Source organism: Falco peregrinus, chromosome 14, assembly GCF_023634155.1.
Source record: "Falco peregrinus isolate bFalPer1 chromosome 14, bFalPer1.pri, whole genome shotgun sequence".
Classification (NCBI taxonomy): Eukaryota; Metazoa; Chordata; class Aves; order Falconiformes; family Falconidae; genus Falco; species Falco peregrinus.
The window spans coordinates 911,365-931,285 of record NC_073734.1 but is presented as its reverse complement, the minus strand read 5'-3'; the positions used below and the strand labels follow the sequence as shown (position 1 = coordinate 931,285).

Genomic DNA, 19,921 nt, shown 5'->3' with positions numbered 1-19,921 from the left:
AACCCGAGTTGTACATGCTCAAAGCACTGTGCATGTCTCCCATTTCTTGGGTCCTGCTTCCTCTGCTTGCCAACGTACGCCGAGGATTCAGCGGAGGGGGGAGGCAGTGCTTATAAAGCACACCTGCCTCTGTAACGCTTCTGAACCTCAGTTATTTTTCTACGCTAAGTTGTCCGTTCCAGAAAGCAGGCTGTCCAGTCATTGGAGACGTCGCTGTTTCTCTCGCAACATAACTCATCTCTGGCCAAGAATCCCTCCCACTCCTCCTGGGCTCCCTTAAGAGCAGAGAAGTTGAGGTTATACAGGCACGAAGGCTGAACTCTCCATGTGTGGAGGTGAGGGAATGGCTGCAGAGATCTGTTTGAAGGGTGATTCATTCCCAACCTCCCTCCAAGAGAGGGGCTCTCTTTCTCCTGGCACGGCTGTGATTCGCCGCATTGTGTCTGCCTTAGGGTTTAAGGAGTCCGTGTAGGACACCGCCAGCTCTCCCCCGTGCTGTTGCGTGGCCGCCTTGGAAAGGCAGGTCCATCCCCTGGCTGCCTTGCTGTAACCCGTGCAGCGAGGAGAAGGCTCTGCCTCGGCAGGGGGATGCTCTCCAGGGATGGCCGGGTCGCTGCCCTTCTCAGCTGGGGCTGGCTCTGAGGCTTTAAACACGCTCCACAGAAGTGCCATTTCGACGGAGAATGTCTCGTGTTTGTGGTTTGCTTCTCACCTGGAAACCCTCACCTGCAACAGGCAGAGTAGGCTCGGTGCTCAAGTTTGAGATGGTTGACTCCCAGGAGTTGCTTGGTTGGGAAGAATGAAGGTTTGGAAGCTCTGGCAGTGAGGGACGCTTTGGTGGGGGTCTCTTCTGGAGGGTGAAGTGCTGGCGGGTGCTCCAGCAAGACTCCAGGCGTTAATCGGCTGCTGTGTGCAGCCAGGGGCTCTCTCCTCTTCGGTCTGAGGTGGAAAGCAAAGGCGTGCTCGCTCGGGTTGTGGGACAGCTTGGGAATACTCGGTGCAGACTTGCACGCTCAGGCACAGGCACCGACAGGCTCCAGGCAGAAGAAATGGGCTTGCAGGGCTGTGATGGGCAGGTTGGCGTGGGCCGTGCCCCACCAGTCTCGTTCCGACCTGTCTGCACAGACACACAGCAAGTGAGGGTGCTGCTGCTCCAACACAGTGAAGTTCTCATCTGCGTCCCATCCTGCCGTGGGCTGTCACTTTGCTTGCCTCCCTCTTCTGCCTGCATGCCCCAGGCACCTTGGCTTGTTGGCAACAAGGGATCAGGAGAGACACAACCCCGGTGGCGTGCTTGCAGGAGACTCTGGGCGAGCCGTGACCGAGGTGGGACTCCTGAGAGTCACCTGAACGACTCAGATGCAGAATTCCCTGGGACCCGAGTGGGATGGCAACCCAAAGGCCACCTGGGCACATCTGAAAAAGTCCCCCCTGTAGACAGGGTCACCTTGGGGATAAATCTTCACAAGCCCACCCAGAAATAAGGTGCTTAAGGTGGTGTCCAGGACATCCTCGTGCTGTACACATGCAGCTATCAGGCTGTGATAAAGGTATTGATCTGTGGAACTGCTAATACAGCTAAAGGCTGTGACACTTCTGTTCCCTGTGGCTTCCTCTGTTCCTTGTACTCCCATCAGCAAGGGCGATGAGCAAAGTCTCGCTTTTGCTTTGTTCCAGGTGAAGATATTCACACAAGCCTTCATGGAGCCGCTGAAGATGTCAACATCAGGCTAGACAGGAACTCCTTGACAGCTGGGAAGACCTACATCACGCTGTCAAACCACAGATCCGTGGTCATCCACAATCGGAGTAAAGTCATAGCCCACTCCAGTGGAAGGCTTTTGTTAGTCAAGAAGGGGAGGATCAGGAGAACCTGAGGTTCGTTGGGAAGATTCGTTTCAGTAAGACAGGCTGCCCAAGGGTAAAACTAACGTACGGCCTCAGAGGGATGTTGGTGCTTTTTTGAATGGCGTAGGACAAGTAAACCATCCACGACACCAGGGTGTCCCCCCCTGGGCTTCAGGGTAATGGAGCTCAGTGCTTCCCATTCCGGTTCCATCCATGTTCCAGCTCATGTTTTGGGGAGGAAAGGTCGCATTTCCTCGGAGAGCAAATTCCCGTCTGTGGGAGCCCTAAGTCAGTGAGGCCAGGTCCCTGGGCTCGCAGAGGGTCTGTGAGGCTGAGGAAGGTGTCGGCGCTCCTTACCTGGGACTGCGTTGAGCGGTAGCACCTAACAGCTGCAGGCAGCGTACCTGTTGTGATATTCACTGCAGTTTCTTCCCCTCCAGCTTTGATAAGATGGCAACCTTCTTCAGCCTTCTTGTCCAGTAGTGCGCAGGGCAGGGTGCTTTGCTGGCCCCGAACGTTGAGGCCATCCGGCTGTAGGATGCTGAATTGCCTTGCGCTGTCCCGGCTTCCAGCACAACGAGGTATCCCTGCCCCTTCTCCGGGGCTCGGAGAGTTCGGAGGTGGAGGGTTCTGCGGGGAAGGCAGGGCAGCACAGGACTTGGAAGTGCCTTTGGGCGTCAGCACCTGTGTCTTCGTGGTGCTGAGAGGTGGGGCAGGCTCTCCACAGGGTGTCTCTGAAGCTTTGAAATTCCGTTTGGGGCAGCAGGGAAACACTTCTAGCCCAAGGGGATGCACTGGAAAAGACACTTAGAAGCTGGGGTGATTTAGGGAGTCCTTGTGTGCCTTCTCAGAGTTGAATGGCTGTAGGTGTATAGGAGTTAGTCTGAACCCAGAGCTGGTCAGGAAACTGCCTTCAGCTGGAGAACTTTTTGAGGGCTTCTGAGCAAATAAAGTTCAGTGTAATTAGGTCAGAAATGCCTTGAAGGCCAAAACTAGTTTTCCACTCTTCTCTGTTTTTAATTGCGCAGTGTGTGACTTCTGTGCAAGATCAGTGTGTTAACAGAAAAAGTCTCATGACCTTCTCTTAGTACGTCCCTGCGCCATTCTTTTAGCATCTCTTCCCACCTGCCTATCTCAGATGGGACCCTGAGTGATCCTCTCTCCCCTCAGAAGCAACCAGGTTTCCCCACAGTTAACTTCAACCCATTTTTTTCCAATGGCACTTGATCTTATGCCAGCTCGTGTTCTGTACTCTGAGCAGAGTGCTTTGTTCTTCCTTACTTGCAGTCTTAGGGGTGGTCATAGCTCCGAGGCCACTGTCCTGCTGTAGCAGAAGCTTTTGAGATGTCAGAGCAGAGAGGACTTTTACAATGGGAGGAGGCAGTTCAGCACCCTGCGCTTGGCTGTCACCCCAAAAGACCTGGATCATCACAAGGTCTACCCAGGGGTTTGCTCTGTCTCCCTCCTGCAGGACTTTCTGGGATTCAACAATGGAATTATTGTCTGTTGATGAAGGCTTAGTTGAGGGTTGCTCATCTTGGTGCCTGGAAGCCCCCCTCATGCACAGCGCTGTAGGTCAGCCGTGGAAAAACATTTCTCATGACACTCCACAGGGAGCAAGCCAAAGAAAGTATTTTTGGCACTGGTGACAGCATTTGCCCGAGGCTCTGTCTGCGTGCTGCTAGTAATGTCCATGGCTGTGTTTCCTTTCTAAATGTATTGGAATTTAGCTGGGTGGTGATTGCGGTCCTGTTTATACCACGTTGCCCTGATGTGCTGTGTATGGAGCCTTCCCCTCATCCCCCTCGAGTAGTCACCTGCTGGTCCTTGGTGGCCAGGGGACTGGAGCGTGAAGGGGGCACATCCACGTGCCAGCTGGGAAGCAAGTGCTCTGCAGCAGTGCTCCCTTCTCACCTCTCGGTTGCGAGCTTTAAACACTAGAATGATTGCTGCTACAACTACCGAGTGAGGGAGAGGTGACCTGTGTCAAAGCTCTGTGGAGAAGGCCAAAAAGAGAAAAATGTTGAAGTGGTTCAAGGCTGGATGTAAGGGTTTGCATTCAGAGATGCTGGTCCTGCCTTCGTTATTGGGTGATGCTAGGCAAAGTCCCTTCACCTCTCGGGGCCTCTGTCTTCATGCATATAAACCCATTAATTTCACTGAAGTGATGCAATGCCTGAAAGTCCGTGAGTTGGCTTTTCAAATGCTCTGGGGTCCTCTGCTGGATGGCAGTGTAGGCAGTGGAGCAGATCTAGTTTGCTTATCCCTGCCAGTCCAAAAGGGAAGGTAAAAAAGAGTGATGCTGGTAACCTGCAGCTGAATCCCAGCTGCTCTCCCCTTGCCAGCGAAGCACTGCAGTGTGTGCTCCTTCATCTTCATCCATCTCCCCGAGCACCTCTACGGGAGGAAAAGCCATCTGAGGGTGTTGGTGGGTTGTCCATTAGTCGTGGCAGTAGCTTTGAGCCAGGAGGCTCTCCTGAGGGCTGCTAGCTTTCAAAAACCTCCTCTTAGCTCGTGAGTGTGGCGTAAAACTACCTGCCGTGCCAGCGAACAAGTGATAACCTGATCTGCTTGGGACCCCGTGGCTTGGGGTCAGCCCCTTGCTGAGCTGCTCCTGCTGTTCCTCCCCCCGTGCGTGGCTGCTCCTGCGCTTACGCGACAGTCTCTGCAAATATGTTGTTTATTAAATGATCTGCTTGGTTTGTGTCTCCCCATGGCTGCAGGCGCTGTCGCAGGCTGCAGAAGCAGGAGGAGAATGAGAGGGATTCTTTTCTCAAGCAGCGCGCAGTGGACCCCGTGCTCCAAGAACGCCTTTCCCTTCTCTCCCGTGCCTTCCAGAACCAGAGGGCAAAGGTGCGAGAAGACTCTATGCTTTTCTCCAGTGATATTTTTGCCATTGAGCCGGTGGTAAGTGATAGCTGAGAACCTCTCTTCCTCCTCCTCCTCCTCCCTGAATGAGGTCACTTGGCAGATACCCGCGTCAGCGTCTTGATGTGCCGAGAGGGAAGACATGAGGTTTCTAGTGAGGCTGGGAGAGGTTGTTGCAAAAAGCGTTTCTAAACAGTGAGCTCCTGGCAGGCGGCGAGAGCCTGCCTAAAGCTGAGCTCTGCTGCAAGGGCTATAAATTAAGGGCACTTCATAAGTGTCCTTACAGTGTTCAGGGGTACTGATTATTATATATAAGGGCAGGCCTTACACGTAGCGTATGGGGATTAACCATGGGCATTAGTTCACCTATTGAAGAATGAAAAGGTCCTCTATGGAAAGGAGGCCAAGTTCAGCCCGTTTAATCACGGAAAGACCAATCCCTTCATATAATCTGGATTTATACCATGTGTGACTCTCCCTCCCAGCATCGTCTGTGAGCCTGCACGCAAGGCTGGCAGCTTTAAACGAACTTTTTGAGTTTCATTGCAGACTTGGAGAAAACTTTTTGCTTTTGTGTTTGCGCAATCAAAACCTCATGTCCTTCAACGAAACAGAGCCCTGACTGAGTATTTGCATGGTCTGAGATGAAGAATGCCTGCTGCCTGAGCAATGCAAAATCCCTTCTCATCCTGTTGCAAACGCTAGAATAATCTGAGCCTCTTCTTTCTTTTGTAGTAGGTGAAACGATTATTTTTTTTTTAAGGAAGGGGATCTTGTTCTCTTCTTGGTTACTCCTATAGCCCGAATGAGGCTGAGAGCCCCCCATGTGAGCACAGCTGCAGTTTCACACCACTGCAGCTGAGAGCAGCATGATGGGACCAAGAGCCTGTGTCAGAGCAGCGGGGGTATTGCAGAGAGCGGGAGCCGATCGCCTGAGCTGTGCCAGCTGGTTTTGGAGCATGTCCCAGGGCTCCTGCTTCATTACAACTGGGCTAGGTCTCCATAACGAGCTTAACCTGCTCTTGGGCTCCTGAAGTGCATTAGGGTGAGGTCCAGCAGCCTGGCTGCCCGCTGAGTCCTGGTGCTCCGTGTAGCGCTGTACGGACCCAGAGTGTAGCCTGGCCTCAAGTCTCGAGTGGAAACCTTTCCTGAATGGCTGTGTTGATGTTACAGTTGGCTTAGGACTGGGTGTAAGTGGGATACTACAGGAGTCGTTCCCCTCCTGGCTGGTTCAGCATTATCAGTCTTTAGATTTCCATTAATTCCATGATTTATGGAACAATGGGTTTCACATTCATAGTTTTGCTGATGTCTGTCTTCCCCCCTGGCGTACGGGTGTCTTCACATCAAATATTAGTCTTTTTTCCTATCAAATGTAAAATCTAAAAATCCACTGCTGCTGACTTCCACAACCTTCTCCCCGGTGAGAGTCCCGTAACTTCTAGCGTGGACAGAGACCCTTCTTGCAGCGCCGTGTAAATCTGCTGGAGGGGCCCCACCAGAGCTGGGACCTTGCTGCCTCGGACCTTCTGGCCAAAAGCGGCGGCTGCTCTTCTCACCTATCACCTGTGGTGCCTGGGAGCACCCTATAGAAAGAATCAAACCCTTGGAACAAGTGGCTGGAGGTTCCCAGAGGTTAGGAGGCCGCTGGAGGGACGATAGCCTTGGAAAGGCTCTCTGGGCAGGGTGGCTTTGCAGGGTTTGTGCAGCAGCTTTGCTGTGTAAGCGGGCCGTTAGCTGCCAGGGGTTGCTCTCAGTGGAAGCTGCAGCAGGCTGTTTCAGCCTGTATAAGGTTAACTTGCTGATGAAAATAATAAGAGAAAAGAGGAGGAGCGGTTTTGCAGTCAGCCTGTGACCATGAACGTTTTGAGCAGCCGTCCAAGCCTGTGGGAAACAAGCTGTTCTGTAACTCTGACTTCCTGAGTGCGTCTCAAAGTTGATTTATTTTTGCAAAGACGCATGGTATGTCAGCAGAAGCATCTGTGGTAGAAGCCCAGGTGGCTCTCAAAGGACAAAGTCCTTGCTTTTTGCTGCACCTTCCCCACCACAGCTTAGCTGTAAGTCACAGTACAGACACGTGGGAGCTGACTCCTTGGAAATGGAAACCAGAGGAAAGGGAGGAAAAGGATTTGTAATCATTGCTCTTACCTTGACAAGTCATCACTGTCTTGTCATTGCCTGGTAGCAACTCCTCAGTGCCACGTGTCAGCTCTGAGCCGATGGAGGTGGTCTTCAAGATGTGCAGGTTACGCAAGTGCTACTGCTGTTGGTGCAGAGGTTGGGCCAGGAGATAACAGCGATATTTGTTCCTGCAAACGTCCACCTCAGCTGAGGTGCCCAGCTGGTCCCCATCCAAATGAGAGGGGACTGCAGAGCACTTTGGTTTTTGGCAGAAGGCGCCATCTCCAGTGGGAGCTATGGTCCATCCCTCCGCTCGCTGTGGGTTCGGTTATTGATGGGAAGGGGCAGATACTGGCTTTGGCGCTGCCTTTTCCCTGAGTGCCCTGAACTAACAGGATGCACTTTGGGGAGTCACTTCAGTACTTGTGTTGCCAGCTCTGCCTTTGGGGGTTTTGGTGTGCTTTGAGCAGTGATTTCCTTTCCATGGATCACCTTCTCCCTCCACCAAACAAAGCAGGCCGACAGTTGGTGGTGCCCCGCTTTCCAAGACCAGCTTTTTCCTTTTCAGGCTGGTGGAGGCTGAGGAGATTTGCATTATTTAGGGGCTGAGGGAGGGGAAATAGGATCTGCATCTATTTATGGTTGGTCTCCTTATTGAGGTCACTTCTGTAGCGGTGAGTCATGGTGTGCCGTCCCCTCGGGTATCACGTTGGCATATGCTGTAGCAAAGCCAGGGCACAACAGCAGGAGTTTTTGTGCTGGATCATCATACATCCACCGTCTGTATTTTATGCCACCTGCCAGCTGCAGCCTGCCTGAGGCTGACATTAAGCCAGCAGTGTTGCAATATCGTGTTCACAGCACTGCATAGTTGCATTTCTGTCCTGGCAAGCATCCACGGTAGTTTTCCATGATCTGACTCAACTGCCATCTTACGGAGAATATGCTAGCCGCGGCAGACCGCTGGCTCCTGCCGTGTCCTAGGGCTGGTACGCCTATGTAGCAGTAGCCCGCAAGGGTGAGTAGTGAAGTGTATCCTTTTAACCAGCAATTCTTTCTTCCCCGTGGGGTAGCAGGAATGTGAGGAACCTTTCCAACAGCCTATTTTCATTTCCCAGGAGAAATAGGTCACAATATTTTCCAGTTTTATGGTCTGACATACAGCAGTAATGAAGGGAGAAATGACAAAGGTTTCCCAAAACAGTCATGTCCTTCACAAATTTTTTTTTAGCCACAGAATAGTAGAATAATGTGTAACTGATGATTTCTTCTTGCCCTCTCCCTTTGAGTCAAACAGTCTGGCGTGCAGCTTCACTGACAATACAGGGAAGCTGATTGTGGACGTACTGCCTGAAGTTTCTGTCCAAATACGTTGAATCCTGGAGAATGGTGATTTCATGTCAGAAGCTCAAGAGGTTTGAGTCTGTTAACTGCTGGTGCAGGTTTTCTTGGGAGTGAGGATATGAGTGCAAGGCTCCATCAGTAATGCTGCGTTAGGATTGTTGCAGAGAGCTGTGCGGGTGCATATGAATGGATGGGTTGTGTTGCTTGTCCGTAGGCTTGTCTCCTCTGATGCCTTAGAGCAGTCTCATCTGACTGTGCCTTGGGATCCAGCAGCACCCTGGGTGTAGGGAGATATGTCCCTTACCAGGATCTTACTGCACCACTGACTGGCTTCCTGGAGCATGGCAGGACATCTGGTGAGTTATACAGCGTACAGAGAGATGCCAGCAACACTGCAGCAATCACCGTGGTCTCGGTGGTGTTGGGCAAATCATCCCGCTGGGGCCTCGGCCGCTGGGAATAACACCTGCAGGGACCCATCGCCACTCCCTCGCTGTTTGAAGATTTACGCTTGCAGGGTTCTCCCAGGTTCTTGCTGAAGCTGGATTTTTTTTGTGCAGCGGAAGTTCACCATTTTGGTGTTCGGTTTGGGTTATTTTGAGCCAGGATCACATTCTAGTGTCAGAGAAATGCCACGTGGGCACTGACCCAGCTCCGGTTCCGCTTCCGACAGCAGCGGTGATGCAGGAACGGGAGGAGGCCAGGACAACTAGGGCTTTGTGTCATGGGCAATGTCTCATACCCCCTGTGGAGACCTGCAGGCAGCTGGAGCAGATTGCAAAGCCCTGATATTCCTCTTCTGCCAGTTGTTGCCTGCAAGCAGAGGGAGGCTTGGACAGTGAGCCCTGGCCGGGGTAGCCAGCCCTGACGGGACCTTGCCTTTGTTTGTGAGCTGGTTTACAGATCTCTTCTGCAATGATGAAGGCAGGCATGGTTTTCTTTCTTTCTATCTTTGTAACTAAGAATGGAAAAATCCATTTGACTTGCTAAATCTCTTCTGATCTGAGAAGACGTGTTCACATGGCTGTAGTGACACAGGGATATAAGGGAAGGTTTGGAGGGAAACCGTATCTTTTCTTTAGGTCAGCTGGCACTTCTGAAGAGATCCTTGATATGCCGAAGCCAGCCAGTTTAGTTCCTTTATTATAGCCCTAATTAAAAAAAAAAAAAAAAAAGGCAAGCCTTTACCGGGTGCTAGTAAAGGTAAGGGACTTAATTTTTATCACAGCTGCTTCCAAAGTCTTACACATTTTGTAAGTGTTGTTTGCTCCTTGCTCATCATTGATGCTCTAAATAAAGGCTTACAGGGCTGTGGGTGAAAACAAGAAACGTAACGTTTGAAGGTAAATGGTTTGTTGTCTCCTGTCTTAGGAGGGAGATGTCTGGCCAAATTCTTCAGTTGAAATTTACGTGATCTTCAAACCCTGAGAAGCCAGAGTGTATCAACAGTCTGCTGCGACATCTCAGGTACAGCTCCTTTCTCCTCCTCCTGCTACCCACAGCAAAGGCGAGGCACAAATACTCTTCCAGCCCAGTTGGTTCCCACGGAATTCCTGGGAAGAGCCGGTGGTCAGCAGGGCAGTGCCAGCACCTTCCTGCTGTCCCTGTGGCTCCCAGCTGGTCTGTGCAGAGCCAGGGCTTAGCGCGCCTGGCTCCGACCGCTGATCCCAGAGCAGCCAAGCAGCGAGCTTTCATACCATGCATTCGTTGTGCTGCAAGGTGTTTGTAAAGGCAGAGAGGTACTCGCAGAAGAGCTTTGGTGGACGAGCACTAAGCCCCTATAGACCTCCAGGATGAGCCTTTATTACGTGGATGCACCATCGGGCTCCTGAGGCGGTAGGAGCTGAGTGAAACGTGCTCCCTGCCCCTGGGTCACCTCCCGCTCTCCAGGCGCTGCCAGACCGTAGTGGCTGAGCCCTGCTGAGTGCAGGGTGTCTGTGAACGTGCCACACGTGTGCTGCTGTCCCTGCGTGGGAATCGTCACCTCGTGGCTCAAGTCTCTGCTTCATCTGGGTCGCGTGTTACAGGGCTCGCTGTCCTCAGCAGGGTGAGCACCCTCCCCATAAGTCAGAGTGCGAGCAGCCTGCTAGACAAGCTTTATGCTCCTCCCGGCTGCCAGAAGTGCTGTCAGGTCTTTTTCTGGGAGCGGTTATCACTGACCCACCGAGTTATGCCGCCTTTGCCCTTACAGAGGTGATGGCCTTGCTGTGCTGGCACGGGGCAGGGAATGCTTGCAGCAAGCTCCGTGGTTCAGGTTACCTTGTCCTTCCTCTCCGTCCGTGTGGTGCTGCTTGAGGTGTTTTTCAGGAGTGGGAGGTCCCTGTCAGATTTCCATCCAGGGAACGCTCTGGTTTTCCCCATCTAAGAGGAAGGAGGTGCGAGGCCCGTGGTCCCCAGCAGCCAGGCTCCCGTTCTGGAGGGTGCTGAGATCACTAACCCAGCTGCTTCGAGCCATTCCTTACTGCTCCAAGCTGACAGATACAAAGGCCATGAAACAGCTTTTTATTGATACGGTAATTGCGCAGGGTTTACTTGGCAAATGCCACCTACAGTAATTAACCAGGGCTCGTGTTAACAAACCGCCTTCCTGGCCGCCAGCTGCAGTTGTTAGAGCTGTGGAAGGAAAGGGTTGATTTAAAAAGTTGCTCCCAAGGGAATCCTGGCTCAGCGCTGTGCTCCTGGCCCTGGGATTTTTGCTGTGGTGGTGGGGCTGTCCATCACTTTGCTGCAGGGATCTCCAGGGGTTGTGCCTGGAGAGCTTTTGTTGTTGTTGTGGCAGAGAAATAGGAAAATTACTTACATGCAACCTGGGAGTTACAGGAAACAGAGCTGGGCAAGCGATCGGTGTTTAGAAAGAGGAGCCTGCTCTGGAAAAACCCTCGTGGTCCCTCAGGAGATCTGAACTCTTCCATGGGCCCCTTGGGAGAGGACCTCAAGGAGGTCACCTACCCCCCATCCCTCACAAAACAGAGCTGAGCCGCTGTATCGTCAGGGTGGAGACTGTCCCAGGGTGCAAAAAGAGTTTAAAGAAGAAACCCGTGATCTTTAACTAGGGAGTCATTAATTTTGCTTCTTGACGACTCTGAGCAGTGTGACTGCCTTCCTCGTGCATTTGCATGCCAGTCACAGATCCCTTTGGAGGACGATTTGCAGACAGCGTGTGCCCCTTGCAGGGAATATTTAGAAGCTTTGCCCTAGTGCAGCACTGTGAAATTGCAGTTGGATCTCGAGCCCCACGGGGAAGTGGCTGGCCTCCATGTGTGTTTTTGCAGTTGCCTCCATAAATCGCTTAGCCGAACGCTTCTGGACCAGGTGATTTACAGAACTCATCAGCACTGTGCAACTTGCAAAGCCAGCGGTTAAGAAGTGGTTTGAAATTTGTTTTGTTTAAGCTCAAAATGAACTTTCTTAGTTATTCATGCAAATAAAGCCATGGCTCTTGAGTGCTGGAAGGAAGCACGTGGTGGGGGGGCTCAATCACCTAAAATTCTTTTTTTGTTGTTTTTTTCTGGATATGGAAATGTACTGGGTTACATCTGATTTCTTCCAAAACCCATTTCTAAGCCGCTTTTGCAGGGAGAAGCAAAATCCTAAGTGCTGATCCCTCCTTCACTTGCCGTGTCCTACATCGTGTAAAGCTGGATCTCTGTGTTGATGTGGTTGGTTGAGAATCACGTTCAAAACCAACCTCAAAACCTGGGGACGTTCCGTGGGCAAAAAAACGAGTGCCAGAAAGCAGCAGAAGTTAGGGACTTGGGAAACAGTTCTGTGCTGTTGGGCCACCCACACCCCTGTTTCTTTGAATGCCGAGTTGTAATCCCTCCATGATGTGCCAAGGTGTTAACCCGACTGAGATCCGAATTCTCACTCCACAGAACCAGGTGTGGCTTTGGGACTGAGGACAAGGAGGCTGCGGCCCCTCCATGGCCTGGTCCATGTGCTCTGGGACATGCTGTGGTGGGAGCATCACACGGTCCCAGCCCGGGGTACCCAGGCCTTGGCCAGCGGCTGGGTGCTCCTGGAAGCCCCAGCTGCTAGCGAGGAGCGGGACATACTCTCTTTTTTCTTTCTTTTTCTCTCGGCTGTCCTGAATGGTCTGTATTTTACTCTGCTCCTCCTCCTTTCAGGAGAGCACTCTCTGAGGTTCACCTGGAAGGAGAGAGCGTAAAACTCCCAGGGTTTCCTAAAGTTCCAGCATCAATGTAGGGGCAGAAGAAAGGATAGCTTCCGCAGACCTTCCAGGAGAGGCTGAGGGCCTGCTGCAGAAGGGAAAGAATGGCCACTGATTTTTTTTGATGATAGTGGCCGTGGGGCATGCCTCACCCATGATTATGGGCAAAACTTGTCCCTTGGAAATCTTTGTCATTTCCTAAGAGCTTTGATGGTTTAGAACATCAAGTTTTTAATGAAAATTAGGCCACATGTGATGCAAGATGGAAAAATCTTCTGAACAGCGAGCACCCAGTACTGCCTCTTTTCGGGTGTCTGTGCAATAGAAGTACACAGCCCTCTGATGCGTGCCTGAGCTGTGAAGTGTAACTCATCTCTGCTGTCAGCTGGGCTTCGGCTGGATCCACTGAAAAACCACTGAATTCAGCACAAGCTCCCTAGCTCTTCCTTTCTGGCTTTGGACGTGATCAAACATCCCCGTGCCACGGTTGCAAGCCCAAAGTCAGGGATCACTGAAAAGGCTGTTCCAGGAGGGTTTTTTCCGAGTTGTGATCTAGTCACACGTGGGCTGCTCTTTGCAATAAGAAGTTGGTTTGGACATTCTGGAATGACTAAGCAGCAGACTTTTATAAAAAAAGAAATCAACTTTCAGTCCCTAAGCTTTAGTTAATGGTGGGTGTCACACAAAAGGAGCTCAAAGGATAGAGGAATAGTTTTGCACAAAAGCCACAGTGACGGTTGTGTACAACTTCTGGGGCTATCTTCTGGTCCTTGTGCTACTCGCTTTCCGTACAAGAGTAGAATGGGATGGCAGTGTTACCGAAATCTCGGAATGAAGAACTTATCGACACCAATGTGATGTAGATAAGCAGACATTTCTTTATGGACGGCCGGGTGCGTGAGCGAGTCCCCTCACGATCGACGCACACCATGGTTCAAAATCATACACCTTATATAGAACTCATTCATACATATTCATTAAATATCCATGCATAATCGTAAGATTTCCCATAAATCATTAACATACTCTCGTACCCGATTCTGCGCAGTAAAGGTTAGAAAGGTCCGGAAATGGGTCTGGGGTACGATTTGGGTAGGTGGTATGTGAGTCGGTGGTCTCGATCTCCCCCTGCCAGAATTACCTGCCACTTGAGGTAACTGTTTCTTGGCCGGCAGCTATGGGTTGCTTCACTCGACTCTCCCCAGTTCACATAAATTCTCATTTTGACATGTTAGTACATCCTCCTAGGTTACATATAAACAATCATCTCAAATCTTAAGTCTGTTATCTAAGTTCTAAACATTCCTACTAGGTGATTCTGACCAATTCCTCCGGCCTTGGTACGGGGCTGTACAGAGGATTTTCTATAGCCGCTTTTTACTATAACTATAAGTTTCATTAAAATATATTTTCTTATCCTCTTATATTTCTATTACATGATTGATTTTATAAAATCAAATAATCAATCAAATAAAGTCAATCTTAACTTATTAGCAAATCTATAACATTTCCCCATCCTCTTATGTTTCTATTACATGATTGATTTTATAAAATCAAATAATCAATCAAATAAAGTCAATCAATCTTAACTTATTAGCAAATCTATAACATTTCCCCCCTTTGAAAGTGTTGAAAATCATTATCTCAATACTTTCACATTATTTACATATCATTTGTTTCAACATATTTTGGTGGTGGGCTATACCTTGGTGGACTGGTTGGTACTTCTCTCATGATCATACGATTGATTGCAATTCTGTTGGTAAACTGCTTCTTCAAACATGCATATACCAACATGATCATCAAAAGGACAATCAGTAACAGAAACAAAGTTTTGATTAGGGATTGTATCCAAGAGCTCAAGTTCCTTCCTAATTTGTTAAAAATTTTCCCTAACCAGTCTTCTGACATATCTTCTTGAATTGATTCTGTTTCTTTTTCAATTTTATCTAATAAATCCAAATCATGTTCGACATCTTGTGTGACGTTTGAAATGGGGATGCAACAGTGGTCCAGCTTATCTTTGAGATATCCACATACTCCATGTTCTTTAAGTAGGAGCATATCTAGTGCCATTCTATTTTGTAAAGTCATTCTAGAGGTCGCCTGTAATTGTATATTCAATTCCTTAAACCCCTTTTTGGTAACGTTTGCTAATTTTTCCACTTGACCAGTTAACTTATAAAGCCATGCTCTGTTTCTATATGATGCTATAGGATTTAAAAGTGATTCAATTGCCCAGCCAATTTTCACTCCTGTAGATGGTTCATTCCAAGTATCATCATTTGTCTCAGATCTCTTTGTTCGTTTCAGTTCTAAATTTTCTAGAGATCCTCTAAACGGTGATTTCTTCCAAATCGGACACAATGTTGGCACGCCTAAAGTTATTTGTTTCACTTTACCATCTAATGGTAGATGAGTTGTCCAGGTTCCATCACTCAATGCCCAAATTAAATGTCCTGGACTTTGAATAGTAGATTTTCTACAACTAAACATAATTCCTCTTCTGGGTATATAGGCGCTAGATAGATTGAGAGTATTCTTAAGACCTCGACAAAAACAACCATATTTTAAAGCGGCAGCCAAAGGAGGGATTCTTTGAATTATTAAGTCTGCATTGCTACAATCATACACTTTTTCACATTTCCACCATGGCACTATTTTATTCTCCTTTTCTCCCAATGAAGTTGATCTATCATTGACCCAGGGTAATACTGAAAACACTTTTCCATCCCAGGTAAAACACCAAGGAGTTTTTGCCATATACTGAAAATGGGAATATAAGGTCATAGGCCAAACCGAATCCCAAACTATTTCCTTTTCCTGTAGGGTTCGATTCTTTTTCTCACATTTTGTCTCGGTTATCCATACACTGGTGTTTGTTGTAGCCATTTTAGGCTAGTAACACCATCCCTTGTTCCCTAAATCTCCATATAATCCCGGTTTAGCTACAAATCATCCTTTACATTCCCAAATGGTTGAATATACTGGTGATTCTTCCCCAACTTTAACCTTTTGCAATTCCCAAGTTTCCCTAGGTTCTTGTTTACAATCCATTGTCTCATTTTCATATTCTAATTTGGTCAGATTCATGGTTAAGATTCCCCATGGAATAGATTCACCTACTGCCCTCGGTATTGGTAAACAAGCAGTGATCTGCATAACATTTTGTAAATTGGCAAATCCTTTAATCAATCCTACCATCAAATTTTCCTCAGCCGTTTGTTTGGGAATTTCAATCACTTGTTCTGTCTCTATTTGTCTTTCATTCCTGTCCACCAAGTCAGCCCATGATCCTGCCAACACTACCAACCCAAATGGAATCCAAAGAACGATCATAACCTGATATGAAAAATTAGACATTTTTCAAAGTCAAATTTAAAGTCTTTGGGTCACGGTTGATAATCTTCCATGGAATAGGTGCTTTCTTCACTCGAGTATAATGGATCCAAGCATCCGATTCTGCTATCTTGAGAGCCGTAAAAGTGGTTAACAGTACTTGGAAAGGTGCTTTCCAACGTTCCTGTAAAGGTTCAGAGGTCCAGGTCTTCACATAGACATAATCTCCTGGTTGGAAATCATGCACTGAATTTTCCAGGGATAAAGGTCTATTCCAAATTACTGCACTCCGAATTGCAGCCGGAGTTTTTCCTAGAGAAAGCAAATAGTTATATACATCCTGCTTTCCTTTTACATGTACGTTTGGATTTGGTTCTGGAGACTCATATGGTTTTCCATATAATAATTCATAAGGACTGAGTGAGGTTCCACTCTTTGGCTGTACCCTGATACGTAATAATGCCAATGGAAGCGCCTGAGGCCACTTTAGACTGGTTTCTTGACAAATTTTACTTATTTGTCGTTTCAAAGTTTGATTCATCCTTTCCACTTTCCCACTAGATTGGGGTCTCCAAGATAAATGTAGGTCACAATTAATACCCAATACTTTGCTAACACTTTGGACTACTTCAGCAACAAAGTGTGGACCTCTGTCAGAAGAAATTCCAATAGGAACTCCAAATCTCGGAATTATTTCTTGTAATAACCACTTCACCACTTCTTTTGCTTGTGTGGTGCGACAGGGAAGGGCTTCTGGCCATCCTGTAAAAGTATCAACCCCTACCAGGATGTACCGGTACCCATTTTGTCTGGGCAGCTCTGAAAAATCTACTTGCCAATCATCTCCAGGTTCTACACCAGATTTCAGTCTACCCATTTGAACCTTTTTCTTAATCACTGGATTATTTTTCAAACATACTTCACACTTTGCAGTTACCATTTTAGCTATTCCCAACATCTTAACTGATATTACTTGTCTTCGTAAAGATGTTACTAAGGCTTCTGCTCCCCAGTGACATTCCTGATGTCTCGTTTGAATGATCTCTCTCATCACAAGAGGTGGAATTACTGCCTGTCCATTAGGGGTTACCCACCATCCCGCTAAGTTTTTCTTAGCATTTAATAACGGACTCAATTTGTCATCTTCCTCTGAATATCTCGGGTTTTCCCTAGGAAGGGTTACTGTTTTAGAAGGAATTATTGCCATTTGCAATGCTTGTTTCTTTGCTACCTTTTTTGCTGTTCTATCAGCTAAATTATTCCCAGCTATTAGTTTTGTATTCCCAATCTGGTGTGCCTTACAGTGCATGATTGCTACTTGATCTGGCTTTTGAACTGCTTGCAATAATCATAAAATTTCTGTTTGATGCTTAATGTTTGATCCTTGAGAGGACAATAACCCCCTCTCTTTCCACAAAGCTCCATGGACATGCGCTACCCCAAAGGCATATTTTGAACCAGTCCAGATACTTACTTTCTTGTCTTTGCTTACCTCTAAGGCTCGAATTAAAGCGATGAGTTCTGCCTTTTGGGCTGATGTGGTACTCGCCAATGCTCCTGCTTCTATAACTGTAGTCTCTGTTGTTACCGCATATCCGGCGTATCGGACTCCTTGTTCCATGAAGCTGCTTCCATCAGTATACAGTTCCCAGTCTGGTCGCTCCAGTGGTACATCCTTCAGATCTTCACGACTGGAATAAACATACTCGATGGCAGCCAAGCAATCATGTTCCAGTCGTCCTTCTTCCTGTATGGAACTTAAAAATACTGCAGGATTTACCAGGTTAGTTGTCTTTAGAATCACATCATCCTGTTCAGTCAGTACTACCTGGTACTTCATCATTTGGCTGGGAGACAGCCAGTGTCCCCCCTTCTGTTCTAGGACAGTTATCACCATGTGTGGGACATAGACTGTTATTGTTCTTCCCAAAGTCCATTTCCGAGCTTCTTGTATGAGCATCACTGTTGCTGCCACTGCTCGAAGGCGGTTTGGCCACCCTCTACTCACTGTGTCCAGTTGTTTAAAGAAATATCCGACTGGTCGTTTCCAGCTTCCTATCTTCTGAGTTAACACTCCCAGTGCAAGGTGTTGCCTTTCATGTACAAACAGCTGGAAATCTTTGGTTAGATCCGGCAGTCCCAAGGCAGGTGCAGACATTAAGGCACGCTTCAACTCTACAAAAGCCTTTTGTTGTTGTGGGCCCCATACAAAGGGAGAGTTCTTTTGGGCCTCGTACAGCGGTTTAGCTATTAGCCCATAGTTCATGATCCAAAGGCGACACCACCCTCTCATTCCCAAAAATGCTCTGAGTTCATGAATGTTTCTCGGCTCAGGTATACCACAAATAGCTTCTTTGCGATCTTTTCCTAATTGTCGTTGTCCTTTTGAAATCTCAAAGCCCAGATATATCACAGTCTGGCAGGCTGTCTGGGCTTTCTTCCTGGACACTTTGTATCCATTTAGTCCCAGGAAATTCAAGAGGTCGATAGTCACCTGTATACAGGTAAGTCTTTCTTCTGTAGCAATCAATATGTCATCCACATATTGTAAAAGTAAATGCCCAGGTCTTGATTTATCCTGTTTCCACATTTCAAGTTCCTTTGCTAATTGATTTCCAAAGATAGTTGGACTGTTTTTAAATCCTTGGGGTAATCTAGTCCATGTCAACTGCATCTTTCGCCCGGTTTGAGGATTTTCCCATTCAAAAGCAAACAGTTTTCTGCTTTCTTTTTCCAAAGGTATACAAAAGAAAGCATCTTTTAAATCAAGCACTGTAAACCGTTGATAAGTGTCCCTCAATGCTGTTAACAGTGTATAAGGATTTGCTACTACAGGATAAATATCCTTAACTAGTTGATTTACTGCTCTCAAATCTTGTACCAGCCTATATTCACCCGAGGGTTTTCTGACTGGTAAAATAGGAGTCTTATACTCAGATTCACATTCTTCCAAAATGTTATACTCCAAAAATTTATCACTCAATTTCTTCAATTCCTGTCTCACTTCCGATTTGATTGGATATTGTTTAATTCTCACTGTTCCTGCGCCTTCCTTCAAATCTATTTTAACAGGCTCTGCTAGTTTCGATTTACCAGGAATATCTGTTTCCCATACAGTAGGGATCACTGCCAAATCCACCTCCGGTGGAATTTCTTGTTCCTTTACTCTTTCTTGTAGCATCAAGGTTTCTCCCGTTTTTGACTCGGGTATTTTCAAGAAAAGTTCTCCTTCATCAAAAACAATTTGTGCATTTAATTTAGACAACAAATCTCTTCCTAACAAGGGTATCGGACATTCTGGTACATACAAAAATTCATGTGTAATTATCTTATTTCCAAATTTCAAATCTAGGTGTTGTAGGAATGGCCTGGTTTTCTTCTTTCCCTGTTGCTCCTATTATATTGGCTGGTTTTGTTCCTATTTTTCCTTTACATGTATTTAATACCGAAGATGTCGCTCCTGTATCTACTAAAAATTTAACTTCTTTATCTCCCAGCTAAATTTTAACCAGAGGTTCAGCTGGGTTCCCTCCGGTCCCCTTCAGTCGTCTAAAATCATTATCTTGGCAAGGTCGTGAGAAACACTCTTGTTTCTAGGGCAATCCTTTTTCCAATGTCCTTCCTCTCTACACAAAGCACACTGATTTACTCCTAAGGGGGTATTAAATTTCCGATGGCCACAGTGCATACAACCTCCCCTCCCATTAAATCCTCGTCCTCTTCCTCTGCCCCTTCCTCTGTCTACCGTTCCTGTCATTACTGCCAATAAATCTGTTCTCCTTGATTTTCTTTCTTCTCTTTCTCTGTTGTTATATACCCTCCATGCGACTTCCAGCATTGTATTCAAACTCCTTGAATTCTCTCCCTCCAGTTTCTGGAGTTTTTTCCTTATATCTGGTGCCGATTGCCCCATAAAAATCAAAGCCAGTTGCATTTGTGCTGCCTCTGTTTCCACTCTCAAATCAGTATGTTTTCTGGCAGCTTCCTTTAATCGTTCCAAAAATGCTGAGGGAGATTCATTTTTATCTTGTCTTACTTCATATAATTTAGACCAATTCAGAGATTTAGGCATGGCATGTCTAATCCCATATAAAACCCATTTCTGATACCGTCTCAGTCTTTCTCTATGTGTTACATTATTTGGATCCCACTGCGGATCCCCAGATGGAAAATTCTGTTCTATTGTTCCACCTGTAATTCCACTCATCACATCCAACTCTGCCTGAGCTT

General features: G+C 47.5%; 1 pseudogene; it reads left to right on the top strand.

Annotated features, from left to right (window-relative positions):
* Positions 1-19,921, top strand: part of LOC129785685 (hydrocephalus-inducing protein homolog) — an 80,571-nt pseudogene that overhangs the window by 43,567 nt on the left and 17,083 nt on the right.